This window comes from Panthera pardus, unplaced genomic scaffold (genome assembly GCF_024362965.1).
Source record: "Panthera pardus isolate Hobbes unplaced genomic scaffold, ASM2436296v1 HiC_scaffold_2, whole genome shotgun sequence".
Taxonomy (NCBI): domain Eukaryota; kingdom Metazoa; phylum Chordata; class Mammalia; order Carnivora; family Felidae; genus Panthera; species Panthera pardus.
In genome coordinates this window covers 31,189,032-31,207,867 of record NW_026526765.1, presented here as the reverse complement: position 1 = coordinate 31,207,867, position 18,836 = coordinate 31,189,032, and the positions used below count along the sequence as shown (strand labels likewise).

Here is an 18,836-nt window from a genome sequence, read left to right as displayed (position 1 = left end):
GCAGCCCAGGAGGGAGACAAAGTAGGACAGTAATGAAGCACCACCCCCAGAACCACTCCAAAAAGAGTCCTAGAGTTTGAGGCACAGCATAGTGGTTATAAGGAGACTCCAAGCCAATTCCTGACTCTCACCTGTTAGCTGTGTGACCACAGACAAGTTACAGAACTTCTCTGGGCCTTGGTTTCCTCACTGATAAAACGAGAATGACAGAGCTATTCCCTCCCTCACTGGCAAAGCTTAAATGAGCTGGCATATGTAAAGTACTCAGAACAGTGCCTGGTCCATCGTATGAACCATTATTATTTTGCAGAGGAGGAAACTGAGGCTGAGGCGATGATTAACTTCACCCCAGTCCCAATGTCAGCTTTAGACTTGGGCATAACACCCAAAGCTTCTTTCCTTCCTGTTCAAATCAAATATTCCATCTTTATTTCTATGGGATCTTCTACATGGACCCCCGCTTTTACTCCTCTGGAGTTGGAGCATAAGCTCAGTCACAAAGAGTCTTGGAGCCTGTCGGTTACCAAGTGGCCTTTCTCAGTGGCACCTCAGTGGCACTCAGTGGCGCGCCTCTCACCACAGGCAGGCAGGCAGGATGCATGCGTGCATGGCTAGGCTGATGAAAGACAGGCCAAGGACCATCAAGAAAGGGCTCATGGTGTCAGGGCCAAAGCCCTGGGCTACGGGATTTCGGAGTCACCGCAGCCAGTTTTCCGGTCTTGGACAAGTTACTGAACCCCTCCATGCGGGGTGGGGAGGGGGGGGCGTTTGCGTTTGCAAGTTTCCCGCCGCTCAACCGGCCAGCTCCGCGCCCCCTCCATTCGAGTGGAGGATAGGTGTCCGTCCCGCGCTCCCGCACCACCGCACCCCCGGGATGTCCTCGCTGCACACCGGGGTGAGTGCCGCCCACTTCCAGGTGTAAACAGAGGCCAGCAGGAAGGACACCACCGACAACTCCGAGTGGAGGGAACTTTGGCGGGGGGGGGGGGGGGGGGGGGTGTTGGGGAATACAATTAACTTCCGTGGTGATGTGTTGGGAGAGAAGCAAAGGTGGATTAAGTGGGAATTTTAATTCAACACACATTCCCGACTACTGAGAAAGAAGCGACGGGACTGTGAACTTCCAAGCAGGGAAGGAAACGCCGCGACGGACCCAGTATTGTGCGCTCTGGAAAGAATTACTCTTTACAAGTTACGCACCAGACAGGCGGGCCAGAGGCGGGGAGCCCTCAAAGCACCGGCTCGGAGCGGGTCGAACGGTGAGCCAAAGCAAACGCCGGGCGGAGGCGGCGCGGGGCGGGTCAGGCAGGCGGCCGTGCGCCGGGCCGCGTCCAGGCGGGCAGACCCCGGGAAGGGGCTTGCAAAGCCGTCCGATCCTTCCGGACGCCACGCCGGGTCCGCTCGCGGGCAGGGCTGGCGGGGCGCGGGGAAGGCTGCCGCGGGGCGCGGAGGAGAGCGAGCGGGCGGCGGGGTGGCAGGGCGGCGGGGGTACTCACCCCGCGGGCGGGCGGACGGCTCCAGGCCGGGTCCTGGGCGGCGCGGGGCCGCGGGTGCGGACGCCGGTGTGGACGTGCAGGGGCGGCCCCGCGCCGGGGCTATGAATCAGCTGCGGGGCGAGCGCCGAGGGGCGGGAGTTACGGGAAAGCCGCGGGGGAGGGCAGAGGGCTGAGGACTTTTGCAATTTCCCGTCCTGCTGCGCACTCTTGGCACTCCTGGGACCCACAGGAATTCTCCCCCTTTTGGTCCCGGGGGGGAAGCGGCCGGGACCCTGCGGGAGGCGGCCGGGACCCCGCGGAGGTGCGGCCCCGGGCCTCGGCGGGCGGGCGGGCGGGCGGGGAGCGGTGGGAAAGGAAGTGGGAGAGGCCTGGGAAGGAACAGGGGAACCCACGGCTCCGCGGGAGGCGTCGCGCGCCCGCCACTCCTGCCCCGGCCGGCGGGCCCCGCAGCCGCGGGACGCCGAGGCCTGCCGAGGGCCCCAGGACCTGGTGTGACCGCGCGAGGCCACTTGTTATCCCAAGCGAGGGGGCGGAACCCTGGGCTCCCCGGCAGAAAATCTTTGGGCAGAAGACGAGTGCTTCAGCCAAACTTCGGGCTGTGTTTCCGTTAGGCGGTCAGAGCGACGAAAAGGTGTTTGGACAGTTAGTTCTAGGACCCTGGCTCTGGTCCGGGTCTTGAAACGCGCCGAGTTTCATCTGTAGCAACAGTCCTGAAGTTTTTGTGTCACAGAAAGCTGTGTCTGCTACAACTTGCTTTTCCTCTTAAAAATGCCATCGAGTCTTTGAAATTCACATTTCAAATACTGGGCCTTTGAAATACCTATGGGGCCTCTCTTTATGATGGACTATGGAGAGCCCCTATGGTCTTTGGAGCTGTTGCGAAGATCACCCTAACACTGCCCTGTTGGGGAGGGAAGAGACAGGACCTCCAGTTGACCCTTGAGCTGCGCTTGGGCAATCTGCGCTTCTCGTCCCTTCCCCTGTCCTTGGAAAGTGGGTTTTGCTTGCCTTTTGGGCTCTTAGGGGATGCTCCATGGACATAACCTTGAGATAGTGACATAGTGTTGAGAACACCTGCAGGGTACCCGTGACTAAACCTAGTTAAGATCTCTGCATAAACTTTTAAGGTTTGGCAGAGGGGTGCAGGGATCCGCTCATCTTGTTACCACTCAAGTCTCCTATATAAATTCCCTTTGCTTGTTAGAACTGTACCTAACTACAGGGTCGCTTCGGTGGCTCAGTCAAGCATCTGACTCTTCAGCTCAGCTCAGGTCTTGATCTCAGGGTTGTGAGTTCAAGCCCCACCAGTTGGGACCCACACTGGACCCTACTTAAAAAAAAAAAAAAAAAAAAAAAAAAGATAGCATCTACCAACTTGAGTGGCCAGTGTCTCTCATAGGTCTCTCCCTGCCCTCCAAGTACTGGCCAGTTTCAGATTTCACCTGGGAAGCTCCCAAGAGGGTCTGGGATCCACATGCTGCTTCTGTGACCCACTAAGACCCAGAGAAGAGAGCAGTGAGGCTCTGGGGTCTGGAGGACTCACCTGGATGACTGACAGTTTGCAGGATTATTCGTGGGGCCTTGCTAGGCCTGTTCTGGTCAGTTTTAGGGACCCTGGGAAGTGTCATGATTGCCAAGGACTGTAGGAGGGGAAGAAACCCAAGAATGATTAAGAAGGATTGCGCATGAATCATATCTTATCTTAGAATCACTTCTTGATTGGGTAGCTCAAAATATTGTCGGAATCAGCCTAAATGTTACTTCTGTGTTTGTGCTCAGTTTTTACTCCTCCCCAGTGGCACCCCAGGGAAAGAATTTTGTTTTAGGCCCAAATACATTTACTGCCTAATAGGGCCACAAAGACCATGGTACATAGTAAATATTTGATGATAATGAAGAGAAGGTACTTTTGTCTAAATAAACATATGGTCCTTTGCCACACCTCAGTACTTCCGAGTCCATTAGTTTTGCCATCTGCATGGCTCTGGAAACTACCAATCCAGATCCCAAAGGGCTGGAAAAGCTTTCTGATTCTATATTTCAGTGAGTGAGGAAAAAAAAAAAAGTTAATTTCTTCTTTACAGAAACTATTCACAATCTCTTAGGAGCAGATGAGATGCCAACTTAAAAAAATACTGTGTGAACATTTCTGCAAAGTGAGTCTTATCTTACTTTGAGCTCCTATTACAAAGGAAGGAAACCAAGTTGCAAAAAATTCCAGGCTGTTGGTTCCATGCTTGGGAGTGCCTGTGAATTTCAAAGCAGGGCCCCATTAGGGGAGGGCAAGGAAAGACCAAAGAAAGAGGAAGACCATTCCAGGTTGGTAGGTAGCAGATTTTATAAGCAAAGGGGCTCACGCACTAGGCTTGTCTTGGGCGGCTACAAGACGAGTAGGTCTCCACACCCGTCAGCCAGAATCTTAAGAGTTAGAAGCCTTGCCTGGGTTCAGTCAGTGTAGAGGCCAGATGATCTCAGTAACACATTGCTCTCTTAAGGCAGTGTCCTTGAAGTGGCCTCACTGTGGGCAGAACATACATTTCAAGGACAGAGAAGGGGATAGGAGCCTCTGCTTCCCTAGGTCCAGTTCATGGGTCAACCGGACGTCACGTCTTCTCTTTGACCTCCTCCTACAGGTGCCCACATATAATTCATTTATTTTGAGTACCATTCTGATATCTTAAATTTATCCCTTTCTAGAGTCTCGTTGCTATAGCACCTGTAAATTTGTGATCGTACCCTTAGGATGATGTATTAGGTTGAATAGTGTCCTCCAAAAATTCATGTCGAGCCAGAACCTCAGAATATGACCCTATGTGGAAATATTTTTGTAGATTAAATCAAGTTAAGATGAGGTCCTATTAATCCAATGACTGCTGTTCTTATGGGAAGAGGGAAATTTGGACACAGACAGCCAGAAAGAACACCATGTGAGTACTGACGCAGAGACTGGAGTTATCTTGCCACAGGCCAAAGAGTGCCAAGACTTGCTGGCCACGGCAGAAGATAGGACAAGGGTACACAACACATTCTCGCTCTGAGCCCCTAAGAGGGAACTCACCCTGTCAGCACCTTGATTTCAGACGTCTGGGCTCTAGAACTGGAAGAGAACGAGTTGTTCTAAGCCACTAAATTTGTGGTCATTTGTTATAGCTGCCCTAGAAACTGATACATAAGTATGCATGACATACATATCCCAAAGGTTAGTTTGGAAAGTTGGCCTAAACACAGCTGAAATGAGAAAAGATTAAAAAAATACCAAGGGCATATTGAGCCAAGGGCTGAAATACCCTTCCCTGTTGAGCGTTGACAAGATTTGGTTGGGAAAATACATATTTATTGGGCTCCATTTGACTCTGCTGTTCCCTCTTCCTTCTGATTTCAGTAGCACAATACACTCCACCCCCCTCCTTTCCCGGACTTTCTTCCCCGTCACTTTCTCGGGCTTCTTGTGTCCGGGGCTCCATCCTTGACATTCTTCTCTGAATCCAGTCTCCCAAATGAACACATCTGTGCTCCTGAATTCAGTGATCACTTGTGCATCGAGGACCCTGGATCTTTCTTCCTGTTGCAGTAATTTCATCTGAATTCCAGGCCATCTTATTCGTATGTCAAAATCAATTTGTCCAAGTTAAACTCTTGGTTTTTCCCCATGTGATTCTCTTATACTGAGGGAACAGCCCAACCTTTAATTTAGATACTACATTGAAAGACCTGTGAATGACCTTTGATCTGTCCTCCCTCACCATCCATCCTCCACCAGCAGATCTCACCTGTGTAACCATCATTGGAGAGGCACAAGTGGGATGTATCCCTACTCTATCCAACTTCTCAAAGGAAAAATAGTCCCATAACTGTCAGGAACACTATATAGACACCAATATGGGTATAGATATATGAAATCAGCTATGTCAGTTGTGAAATATAATCATGATTCTGTTGTTCAACTGCTATAAATATCTAAAATTACATGCTTGGCAGTGTTTGGTAGCCAAACTAATGGAGTTGGAAAGAGCTGGGAATTTTCTGAAGAAAGTAGCTTCATCCGGTAAGCAGTAGATGCGAATTTGTAATTGCCCTCACGGACAAGAATTCTCTATTTGGGGGGCAATATGTCACATTTGATATTTTAAAGATACACTTAAATTTTTTTTAATGTTTATTTATTTATTTTGAGAAAGAACGTAAGCATGAGCAGGGAAGGATTAGAGAGTGAGAGAAGGGGAGCATAAGCAGGCTTCACGCTGTCAGCACAGAGCCCAGTGCGGGCCTCCAACGCACAAACTGTGAGATCATGACCTGAGCAGAAATCAAGTCTGATGCCTAACTGACTGAGCCACCTAGGCACCCCAAAAGATTCACTTTTAGGTCTGAAAGTATGCTGCTGTCATGATGCTGCTTAAGACATGATTGTGGATGATGCCAACATCACTTCTAAGGAAACCCAGTGGAAATTAAAGTGTTCTTTTGTAAATGTATTCCCGTGAAAAACCGAATAGGCCCTCCAGAAAAAAATTTTTAATCTACAATATGTCATAAAGTTTGATTAGTTAAGGGACAGCTATCACTTCCAACTTTATATACATAAAATAGAGCCAGCAATGATGAAGCAAGGTGTTGAGTGTTCAAGAACCACATGGAACTTTCACAGTTTATAATTCAGGGGATTATAAGGGGATTCCTTATAATGAATTCCTAATTATGAATTGCTTTCCTTTCAATATCTGCTAAGTGAATTTCAGTGAGGGATAACGTTATCCTTAATAGTTCTAAAGGAGTTTTTTTGTTTGAACTACATATTACTTGAAGATTGATGGATGGATTAATTGACCAATTTCACACAATCTACCCTCTCCTGGATATTATAACGTGTTCACACTGTGTTCTAGAAATCATCAGCAGTCAGACAATGGGAGAACTTTTCTTTTTTTCCCATGGGCTTTAGGGAGAATGTTGAATATGTGTTTGTTTCGATATCTGCTTTTATTCTCTTAGCTTGTGTTTATGAGAAATATGAGAGCAGCCATTAAGGATAGAACACTAATATGACGGCAGGAGTGCTTAGAGAGAATTTGATGGGGATTTTTGGGACTTTCGAAAACTGTTTGCCAACCTTAATCTAAAATAAGTCTATAGTCACATCTATATTTTGAACAGCATCTCTTACAGACGGTGTGTAGTTGGGACTTTTGAAAAAAAATTCATTCTGGTAGTCTCTATGTTTCAATTTGATAGAGAGTGTTTAGCATATTTACATTTAAGGCATTTATTGATATGATTGGGTTTAGCCTACCATTTTACTGTATGTTTTCAACTTTGTTCCCTCTGGTTTTTATCCTCGTATTTGTCATTTTCTGCCTTATTTTACGTTAGTCGAATATTTTTTAGTTCTATTTTATTTGCCTTTGTTTTTTTGTTCTTCCTCTTTGCGTGATTTTTTTCATGTTTTCTCTGTGAATCACAATGTATATACCCTTAACTCTCAGTGTCTACTTGAGATAATATTGTACTACTTCCCTTCATTTAACCACACCACCTGCCCTTTACGTTGTAGTCATAAATTGTATTATATCTTTGACAGAATGAAGCCTGCAACATGATATATATGTTAAAGAAATCAAGAGGACAAATAGTCTTGTGTGTTTACCCACGTGTTTACCTTTCCCAATATTCTTCAGTCCTTATCCCAAAGATTTAAGTTTCCCTCTGATCTCATTTTCTTAATCCTGAAGAACTTCCTTTAGCATTTTTGTTTTAGCTCAGGTCCATTGGAGTCCATTCTCTTAAGTTTTCTTTTATTTTGAAATGTCTTCACCTCATTCCATCCTTGAGGGATATTTTTGCTGGATATAGGATTTGGAGTTGACGACTTCTTTATTCCAACAATTTAAAGATGTTGTTCTATGGTTTTCTGGCCTTCACTGTTTCTGATGCATCATCAATTATTCAAATCACTGGGTATATAATGTATCGGTTTCCATTATTCATCCTGCCTGGCATTTGTTGAGTGTCTTGAATTTGAAAACTTGTCTTTTACTAAATTTGAGCAATTTTCAGTATTTCTTCAAATGTTTTTTTCTGCTTCATTTTCTTTCTCATCTCCTGAGACTCCAGTTATGAATATGTGAGGATTCTTCATATGATCCCAAATGCCCGTGTGGCTCTATTAATTTTTTTAAAGAAGGCTCCACGCCCAACATGGGCTCAGACTCACAACCCTGAGATCAAGTGTCAGTCACATGCTCTACCAGCTGAGCCAGCCATGTGCCCCTCTATTAATTGTTTTAAATATTTTTCGTCTGAATTTTTCAGACTAGATCATTTCTGTTGAGCTATTTTTAAGTTTGCTGACTCCTTTCCTACCATCCTCATTCTACTATTAAATCTATGCAGTAAATTTTGTTGAAAAGATGTATATTTCAGGGTGCCTGGGTGGCTCAGTTGGTTGAGTGACTCTTGATTTCATCTCGGGTCATGATACCAGGGTGGTGGGATCGAGACCTGTGTTGGGCTCTGCGCTGGCTGTGAAGCCTACTTGGGATTCTTGCTCTCTCTCTCTCTCTCTCTTTCTCTCTGTCTCCCTCTGCCCCTTCCCTGCTCTCTTTCTCTCTGTCTCTGAAAAAAAAAATGCATATTTCAGGGGCACCTGGCTGGCTCAGTCAGTTGAGCATTAGACTCTTGATTCAGCTCAGGTCATGATCTCACGGTTTGTGGTTTCGGACCCCACACTGGGCTCTGCACTGGTGGTGTGGAGCCTGCTTGGGATTCTCTCTCTCCCTCTCTCTCTCTCTCTGCCTCTCCCCTGCTGGCACTTGCATGCTCTCTCTTTCTCAAAATAAATAAACTTAAAAAAAAAAAAAGATGTACATTTCAGTGCGAGAATTTTTGTTTACTCTTTTTAAAAAATATTTTCTGTTTCCTTACTGATACTTCCTATTTTTTAGTTCATTACAGGCATAATTTTCTTTACCTCATTGAGTATAGATATAATTACTGCTTTTTTAAAGCATTGCTTGATTATTCTAATATTTAGATAATAGTGGAATCAATCTGCATTGATTGTTTCTCTTATGAGGACAGATCACATTTTCCTGGTTTGTTTGTATGTTTATTTATTGGTTTTCAAATAATTTTGGATTATAACCTGGACATTGTAAATATTATGTGATGAAGACTGGATTCTGTTATATTCCACCAATCATTCTTTTTAGAATGTTCCACTCTTTTTAAATGGACAAATCACATGGTTAGACTCAAGCTGCAAACTTGATGCTACTTACCATGAGTAGTAGCTCTAGTCTGAGTTCAGTTTTTGGGGGCTGAGCTGGGCTGTTTTGAGTTTGCCTTGCATAAGCACGGCTCAGACGGTATGCATGATGTAGGCTTTAAACACAGCTTCTTCCTGTCTAGCTCTCTCTTTTCTGTGATTTCCCTCCTTTCCAAAAGGTATGGTTGCCCCAAACTCTGACCTCTGGTTCTTCTAGCCAGAAATATTATGTATTTTCTAACAGTGAGGGGTCAATTGCACAGACTTGGGCCAGTCTGAGACTAAGGGTTATAAAACCAGGGAAACTGCGTCTTTCCCCTCCTCCCAAGTGTTGCTGCCCTCCTCCCCACCCTGAATATTTCTGCTGTAGATTATTCTCCACTGCATGTATGAAGTTTATTTATTTATTTTGAGAGAGAGAATGCGCGAGCAGGGCGAGGCGCAGAGAGAGAGAGAGAGAGAGAGAGAGAGAGAGAGAGAGAGAATCCCAGCCCAGAGTCCAGCCTGATGAATGGCTCGATCCCAGGAACCATTAGATCATGGCCTGGGCTGAAATCAAGAGTCAGACACTTAACCGAGCCACCCAGGTGCTTCAATGTCCTTTGCACTTAAATGTGTTTTTTAAAAATATATTTTCTTTCAAAAAATTTTTGAGGGGTTTATTTATTTTTGAGAGAGAGAGGGAGACACAGAATCTGAAGCAGGCTCCAGGCTCCGAGCTGTCAGCACAGAGCCTGATGCGGGGTTCGAACTCACGAACCACAAGATCATGACCTGAGCTAAAGTTGGATGCTTAACAGACTGAGCCACCCAGGCGCCCCTAAAAATATATTTTCTAGAGCTTTATACTGTTATGTGCAGGAGGATCAGTTTAATAGGAGTTACTCAGCTATGACAGAAAGTGGCACTCCCACAGTTGTATTTTCACCTGCTATTTCACCTGTATTCCTTCCTTTTGAACTTTGTTCAAATGCCAAAAACAAATTTATGTGAGGGAGCTACAGTAAGCCATATCTTTATCTTCGTGACTCCATTGTGCTTAAATTCATTTCATCCAGATTGAAACGAAAGCTCCCCAAAGGTGCTCACTTCTGTATTCAGTCTTGTCAGTTTCTCAGATGTCACCATCTTCATCCAATTGTAACACAACAGCAATTATTTTGTGCATTTCCAAACAGCAGCGGATGCTTAGTCACTTTGGAATAACGCTCAGATAATTTCCACACACCCGAGGCATTTTAAGAGAAAGATTCACTGAAATTCATCGCAAAATAACCGAGCTGAACTAGAATAGGCTGAAACTCCCAAGAGGGAGGGAAATGTTATTCAATTTTATTAAATCTTGTAGTAAAAATAATAAGAATTTGTCTTCCTCAAAATTTTTGGAAGATGCTACTTTTGATGAAGGTGCAAACATTCTGAACAAGAATGATAATAGACAATTTCTTTTGAAACTCTCCTGTTCTTAGGAAGAAAGAATAGTCTACGTGACTGAAAATTTAGGCTTACAAATGTTCATAGTTGGAAAATTGTAATACACACACCCCCCAACACTCGTTAGAAAGACATTGTGTGAATAATGGGGACAAGGGAAAACAGGGACGTTGTTTGTAATAGCAGCAAACTCGGAACAGCCTGAAGATCTTCCGGTAGAAGACTGAAAACTTCACGATTTATCCTTTCAAAAGAAAGAAGATTATCCGTATGTACGGCTATGGACATACAGCCAAGACACATAATTATGTGAAAAAAGCGAGAGTCAGAAATGTGTATTTGGTATGTCCATATGTCTATTTAATTTGCTAATGTTTCTGGGATAGATACATAAGAATGTTTTGAGTGCATTACGAGAAATTGGTAACTGTGGTTGTTCCTGGGGGAGAAGGTCTAAGAATGAGGGGTGGTGTGTAATGTAAAGCCAGTATAGACTGACTTTTTGTCATGAATGTTTTCACTTTTAAAAAGCAATAATTTCAGGGGCACCTGGGTGGCTTGGTTGGTTAAGCGTCCGACTTCGGCTCAGGTCATGATCTCACGGTCCGTGAGTTCGAGCCCCGCGTCGGGCTCTGTGCTGACCGCTCAGAGCCGGGAGCCTGTTTCAGATTCTGTGTCTCCCTCTCTCTCCGCCCCATCCCCACTCATGCTCTGTCTCTCTCTGTCTCAAAAATAAAACGTTAAAAAAATTAAAAAAAAAAATAAAAAGCAATAATTTCAAAAATCAAAAGATGCCTTCCTTGATCGAGAAGGAACGTCATTTGTTACTTACTTTGGTTGTTGCACACAAGTTATAATCACTTATAACCTCTCTGTGGACACAGAAGAAACCAAATCAATTGCCTCTGGGGAAGAAAACAGGGTGACTGAGGAGCAGAGGGGAGAGTTTTAACTCTACCCTTTTCTATCTTTTGAATTTTTATATACAATAAATATATTCTTTAGTAAGAAGCATTAAAATGAAAAATGCTATGACGGCACCCCCCGTAAAATGGAACACACTGATCTGAAGGTTGTGCGCCTAGGGGCCAAGCGTGACAACTACGGGCTTTACCCATCATGAAGACCTGAGGTTCCAGGTGGTCTGTGTTGAGATGCAGGCTGGGTAGCGGCGGCCTGAGAATGCCACTCCTGGAACCTGGCAGCTAGATGTTGGCCTTGTAGAGTTGGGGGAAGAAGCCCCACAGGGGCCTGGGTCTTGGCACAGAGCTTCCCATGGGGAAGAGGGAGCCCTTGTTCCAGGCAGTCCGTCACGGGACAACCTCAACCTCAAGGTTCATCTTCCAGACAATTCTGCTTGTAGTTGTCTGGAAGATGGACCTTGAGGTTGAGGTTGTCCTGAGACGGACTGCCTGGAACCAAACAGAAGACTATGGGGGAAGGGAAGGGAGGGAAGAAAAAAAGTTACAGAGAGGGAGAGAGGCAAACCATAAGAGTAAATACAGAGAACAATCTGAGGGTTGATGGGGGAGTGGGAGGGCGGGAAAATGGGTGACGGGCATTGAGGGCACTTGGCTGGGATGAGCACCGACTGTTGTATGTAAACGATGAACCACGGAATCTACCCAAAACCGAAGAGCACACTTCACACACTGTATGTTAGCCAATTTGACAATAAATTATATTAAAAAATAGTCCTTTGTAGAAAACTGTAAAGTTTTATAAACATATAAAGAAGGAAATAGTAACTATTTGTTTATTTAAAAGGCAGGAAATCCTAACACTTCTTACTTATTATAGCAGCATAATTGGCAAGGAGCAAAATGTTGCCACTTACGACAATGGAAAGTTGGAAAGAACTCGCAGGTCTGACATTATCTTTACCTCAGGCATCTCTAGGCTGTGTGCAGGAACACACCCAGGCTTGTTTTCCACTGGGTCCTATCTGATGCCAGTCCGATGCTCTTCCCTCTTCCAAGTGGTGCCTGTAGGACAGAGGCTGCTTCCGTGTTATAACCATGTGCCATCTGAACACATGGCTGCCAGAGTGGCTGCGGTAGCAGAAGAGAGGGCGGGAGGATGGCATGGGTTGGCTTTAAGGTCAGGGCCGCTCTCACCCATATTCCGTTGGCTGGCTCTCAGTCACTGCGTCCCCACCAGCTGCAAGGGAGGCTGGGAAATGGAAGCATCCTGTGTGCCCAAGAAGAGAAAGCAGTAGAGGGAAGCCATAAAGACGTTGTCTGGGCACAGAAGGAACTTGGTTAATAAATTAATGATATGCCTTTGGAAGGAAATATTCAGCCATTAAAAATCAGGTTTCAAAGAGTATTTAATGGCAGGAAATGTCAATGTTCAATGGAAAGAGCAAGATACAGAATCTTATTTTACTAATTTGGGAAACATAACATTTATATGTATGTATGTATGCTTATACAGACAAGAAGGAAGTACAAAATATGTTATTTGTAGTTGTCTTTAAAATGATAGGGTTATAAGTCTTTGTTTAATACTTTTTAAAATGTTTATTTGGAGAGACAGAGAGAGGGAGAAAGCAGGTGCATGGGGGGAGGGGCAGAGAGACAGAGGGAGAGAGAGAATCCCAAGCAGGCTCTACACTGTCAGTGCAGAGCCCGACACAGGGCTCCATCTCATAAACTGCAGGATCATGACTTGAGCCGAGATCAAGAGTCAGAGCTTAACTGACTGAGGTTAAGCCTCCCAGGTGCCCCCAATTTTTTATACTTTTGAAGAAATTGCTGATTTTCTTCAGTAATCATATATTTCTTTGAAAAGAAATATCTATAATCTTAAAAACAGGGCTTTTTTTTTTTTAAGTGGAGAAGAAATCCTCAGAACATCTGAAACCAGAGCTGACACTTCAAATTCCTTTATAAATTGCTACAGACCATGAATTTGAAGTTATGCTACTAAGCTTTTTTTTTTTCTTTTCATCAGCAGAGGGCAGCTCTCTGCTTATTGCTTCTTTTTCCTCCCAGCATAGATCCTAGCCAAATCCCCAGTTTTACATATTAACTGTGGTCAGAATCAGGTATTAGAAGCCAAGTCTGAAACCTATCCTTGCCAAGTGCAACACTTATGGTATACTATACATGTTGCTGAACAGAGCGAAGAAGTAAACGGGGTCTGCCCTTTAGGTGGTTTTAATCTAAAGCAGACAGTGCTAGGGGCGCCTGGGTGGCTTGTCAGTTAAGCCTCTGACTTGGGCTCAGGTTATGATCTCATGGTGAGTTTGAGCCCTGCCTCTAGCTCTTTGCTGACAGCTGGGAGCCTGGAACCTTCTCCAGATTCTGTGTCTTCCTCGCCCCCTGCCCCTCCCCAATTCGTGCCCCTTCTCTCTCTCTCTCTCTCTCTCTCTCTCTCTCTCTCTCTCCCAAAAATAAATAAACATTAAAAGATTTTTTTTTAATAAATAAATAGACAGTGCTCACATATTGACAGGCTCAGTCACAAAACTATCACAGTAGAGCAGTCCCACAGTGAACATTGTCCTTGTAAGCAGACAGCCGCAGTGTGTTTGCGAGAGAATGAGGGCTAGGCCAAAGTGGCTGGATACTCTAGTAGGGAAGGCCTACATGGAAGTCATATTTCCTTTGCACAGGGAGATTTTGTGAATTAAAAAATATATATCATTTTTTATTATCCATATTGGGCAAAGACTTTTGAGAGGGTAGAAATAAGACAAAGGGGCACCTGAGTGTCCCAGTCAGTTAAGCGTCCGACTCTTGATTTCGGCCCAGGTCATGTTCTCATGGATTCTTGAGTTTGAGCCCTGAGTTGGGCTCTGCGCCGGCCCGTATGGGATTCTCTGTCTCCCTCCCTCTCTCTCTCTCTTTCTCTCTGCCCCTCCCCAGCTCATGCTCTCTCTGTATCTCTCAAAATCAATCAATAAACTTAAGAAAAAAAAAGACAAAACACAAAATACAGATGCTCATTAACAAGAACATTTATGTGTATTTTTAATCCATTGTGTTGGAAAATTTTATGAGATTGATCAATGTTAATGAGAGTATGGGTCAACAGTTAATTCTTACATGCTGTTTGTAGGAGTTTAAGTTACTCAGCCTTTATATTATCAAAAATTTATTTTAAACATTTGTTTTCTTTTTTTAAATATTTATATTTGAGAGAGAAGGGAGAGACAGAGCTTGAGCAGAGGAGGGGCAGAGAGATGGAGACAGAATCCAAAGCAGGCTCCAGGCTCTGAGCTGCATGCTATCAGCAGAGATCCTGACGTGGGGCTTGAACCCATGAGCTGTGAGATCATGACCTGAGCTAAAGTCGGACGCTCGACCGACTAAGCCACCCAGGAGCCCCTATATTTCAAAGATTTTTGTTGGTTAAGCATCTAACTTCAGCTCAGATCATGATCTCACGGTTCGTGAGTTCAAGCCACATATCAGACTCTGTGCTGACAGCTCAGAGCTTGGAGCCTGCTTCAGATTCTGTGTCTCCTTCCCTCTCTGCCCCTCCCCTGCTCACACTCTGTCTCTCTCTCTCTCTCTCTCTCTCTCTCCAAAATAAATAAACATTAAAAAAATGTTAATGCATGTTTACTTTGGAGAAATTGGGCTTCTAAGAAGGTCCCTTTGCCTCAGGGTAACTCCCTCAGCAGAAATAAAGTGGATGGGTGAGCAAGGGTTCTGTCTTCCTGCTGTCCACCTTCGTAACCTACCCTGTAAAATACAAATATCCTTCTCGATCCCTTAGCAGGCCTGGTAAGGTCCAAAGCGACTCAATAAATCTCTCAGCTCCTAGCAGGACAAGCCTCAGAGGAGAGAGACAGACGCAGAGACAGAGACAGAGAAAACCTAAAGAGCCCTCTAGTGGCCACCAGGTTTTTAGAGAACAGGCTCCTTAAGGAATTAATGTTGAGTCTTCCTTCCCACCTTGGCACTGAAAGACAAGTCTGACATCACAGGGTGTCGATGCTTGGCCACCCACTCCCCACCCCCAGGCTCTGATACTGGCCAGGAACAGCACTCTGGCTCAGCTTTACCATAAATGAAGTCTGGCTGTTCCCCAGGTGGTGCAGAATTTCTTCCTACCAGTGTGCCCATGCAGACAGCCCGGGAAACTGGCAAAATCCCCCAAAGTGCGGTCTTATGTAGCCCCTTCCTTAAAGCACAGGACACACTGGTAAAGCAATTCCCTGGAGCAACTTTCCAATTGCTTCCTTGAAAATGTGCAAATTTTAAACGGCCGTGAAGTATACAAGATGGTGCAAGTACAGAAAAGGTTCCTCTGGTAGGAAAGAATAGGGGGCCCAGAAGAGCACCTCCCATACCGCAGAGTGCCTTTTGAGTGCCAGTGATCAGGATCGCCACGTGAGAGGGTGGAATGTGCTGGGCCACCCGCAACTCTAAGGCACCTCTGTGCTCATCAGCAAAAAGTGGGTGCAGGACCTGGCAGACAGACAGAGCCTTTGTGCGAAGCCAGAAATGCCCTCTCCTCAGGCACATGTACCTGCATGCTGAGAGACACCAGTTGGTGAGAGAAGGGGACTTGAGTTTAGTTTCCACGCACTCCACTCTGTTGGCTGGACCCCTTGGTGCAACGCACCAGCCTCACAACGTGTCAGCAGCCTTGAGTTTTCGCAATGCCGAAGGCACCGAGCCAAGGGGAAGAGTGAGGGCTGAAATCGAGCCTTGTTCTGCTGACCAAGCCAAACAGTCCTGGTGGGGGGGGGGGGGGGGTGTCACTCTTCTGTAATAAGCACAAATGTGCCTTATGTGTTGGTGGCCCTGGGTCTGTGTTGTATCATCCTCTAATGACCCTGTAAGGTAGGCAGAGGGGGGTTCACCGTGAAGCTGATGGCACAGACTTTTCCAAGATCCAAGGAGAAATTTAAGCACCGGTTCAAATGGTCCTATTTTGTCCTAAAGTATGCAAAAGTAGGATAATTTGACTATATTCCCTTAAAGCTATTATCATAGCCACTTTGGGAGATAGGTACAATCATAATCCCTATTTTGTAAGAGACGCAAGCATTACTATTAAGCAATTGTTGCAAGCTCACTGGTACCAATGCCAGAAGATCATGGGGAATATGTATATTGTTTCCAAGGGGACGAAGCTTCCAGAAGAATCTTACCAAGTACTCTTCATTCTTGCCCCCAAATCTCCAAATGTCATAACAGATGAGACACATCTTTAAGATGATGTTTTAGTCAGAGGAGACTGATAAGAGGCAGAGAACAAATCGTGGAGGTCAGACCGGAAGACACAGTGGGCACTGTGAAGTCAGTCCTGCACATCATGTGGCAGCTGGACCACACAGCCATTGTCACCAAGGAGAGCGATGTGTCTCAGAGCCATTGTATTATGTCAGGTACAGTCTAAAACAAATTGCTGTGGTTTACTTAAAACCGAAATTTATCTCCTTCTCATCCAACAGCCTAGAGGTGAGTGGTCTGGGTAGGTGGGGAAGCTCAGACATGCTAAATACACGGCTTCCAGGAACATTCCAGCCAACACCTTTCTCCACCAGAAGGAAGGGGGAGCGAGACTCCCTTTGGTTCAGACCTAATCGCCTTTCTGGTAGCTCCGTGAGAAGCCAAGAAATTAGTGTCTTTTTAGGCTCAGGCAGAACGTGGAGTGTTTTTGTTTGTTTGCTTTTTTTTTTTCTAAAGGGAGGATGGGAAGATGGGTATCGGGAGGTCATTGGTTGTGTGTACAAATGCTATGAGGCAATGGCTTGACTTGGAAGACTGAGGCCTGAGATCTGTGGCACAATGTGGGAATTAATGTGAATTTTAGGACAAAGAAAGCGAGCAAGAGAGAAGGACCCTGCCAGGAAGTAACGAGATGCAGGCTGCGGAGGGGCAGAGAGTGAGTGGAGCACAGGTCTAGCACTGACAGCAGTTTCAGGGTCCTTTCCCACAGCTGTGGGCTGTGATAATTTGACAATGAGAAAACGCACAGGGAATTGGAGAGTCACATCTCTTGACTCACAAGAAGACTTGGGAGACCCAAGAAGATCCCTGATTCAGGGAACAGGGAGAGGACAAATTCTTTTTTTTTTTTTTTTTTTTTTTTTTTTTAATGGCAAAGAAAGATAAATTAAGACTCCTTCTAGTTAGTTCAGGGCAGACCAAGGTTACTAATCCCTTAGTGAGGAATGATTCACTGTTACACAAGAACACATGGATGGTAACCACATCCTTCCCCTCCCCTTCCCAACCGAAGTTCTGGAAAGAGGACTATTTTAGGACTCATTGTTTCTACCTTATCTTTTCCAGTGTCTCTAAGGACACTGTCGTTGCCCAATTCAGTAGCTTCTTTACATTTCTACATGGTTTTCTGTATCATGTAATCTAAGTGATCAACTATTCGCTTCTTCATATACTGTCTTGCCACAATTTCTCTGACACCAGGCTCTCCCAATTCTCTCTAGCTTCATCTTTTCATTCTCCTCCCTAAACACCCCCTCCTCTCGGTGGTATATTAGAGTACTGTGACTCACCCAAGTCCCACTGAAGCCTCTAGGTCATAAAGGCTGGAAAAGCTAAAAAGTTACGTATCCCAAACTTCCTTGCAGCTAGGGTTCCAGACATGGTTTAGGTGCTGTCAATCGGATGGACTCACGTGAAAACACGGGGAGGGACAGAGGGAATTGAGAAGCTTGGAGAAGAACCTAATCGGGGTATTGATTGGATTCTTAAGACAGTCTGTAACTCTAAAGTTGGTGAAGAGTCACTGCTACATACAGTCTGTCTAGAAAACACATCTCCTCCCGTGGTTCCGTTTCCTTGCATATTTAGATGATTTCTGTGTTAGCCAGCTATTGATGCAATAATGCTGCATTAAAAAAAAAACAAAACACCAAAAGTTCAGTGGCTTGCAACAATTAGCTTTTATATTTTTTTGCTCACAGGTCTGTGTATCATTCAGGGTAGCTCTGCTCCAGGCTGCTGGTCCCCTGGGCTTGGCTTCAGGCTTCAGTGGGGTTCAGGCGTGCTCTGTGTGACCTCACAGTCTCCTCGATCAGCAGCTACCCAGGGCCTGTTCTTCCTACAACAGACCTTGGAAGCCCGAGAGAGAAGCCAAATACACAAGTACATTTAAAGCTGCTCTCAATCATGTCTTGCTTACATTTTGTTGGCCCGAACGAGATCCGTGGTCAAGCCCAAAGCCAGTGGGGGTAGGGAAGTATACTTGATTTCCAGGGGGAGGAGAAAGAGGGGGATTAATATTTTCTAAAAATTAATCAAACGTATTCCGCCTTCCATTGGAAGTCTCGAGGCTGGACTAGTTCTCTTGGGCTCCGGATGCTGGTTGCCAGGCATCGCCCGTGCTGGTGCTGCTTCCAAGGCTGCCTGCAAAGATGCCCGTGGATGGCCCGCGTATTGTGTAATACATGCCAGTTCGCAGACTAAAGTAGGACAGGGTAAGAGACGGATTTGACTTCTGCAGAGAAAGGGCGTTCTGGAGAGACACTGGGCTCCCGTGTGTGTGACTGAAGATTCCTTTAAATATCGACAGAAATGTAACAGTGAAAGGCTTCCTGCTGTAGCCTCTATCTAATTGTTCAGGTTTTCTCTCTCTCTCTCTCTCTCTCTCTTTTTAAGGTTTATTTATTTTTGAGAGAGTGCAAGCAGGGGAGGGGGAAAGTGAGGGGGACA

General features: G+C 45.4%; 1 protein-coding gene and 1 long non-coding RNA gene across 8 annotated transcripts in view; one reads left to right on the top strand and one right to left on the bottom strand.

Moving 5' to 3' along the window:
* Window positions 1-1,970, bottom strand: part of OSMR (oncostatin M receptor) — a 53,742-nt gene extending 51,772 nt beyond the window's left edge. Inside the window, exon 1 of one of the 3 annotated variants that reach the window (XM_053906949.1) lies at window positions 1,497-1,970. The gene's annotated coding sequence lies outside the window, so the exon portion shown is untranslated. Of the gene's footprint in view, window positions 1-1,200; window positions 1,476-1,496 lie in introns of those variants that run through there. The other 2 variants (XM_053906946.1, XM_053906947.1) reach the window with 2 other exon arrangements.
* Window positions 1,009-18,836, top strand: part of LOC109275829 (uncharacterized) — a 233,007-nt gene continuing 215,179 nt past the window's right edge. For all 5 annotated transcript variants that reach the window (XR_002084395.2, XR_002084394.2, XR_002084397.2 and 2 more), the window contains exon 1: window positions 1,009-1,259. This is a non-coding gene — a long non-coding RNA (uncharacterized LOC109275829). The remainder of the gene's footprint in view (window positions 1,260-18,836) is intronic.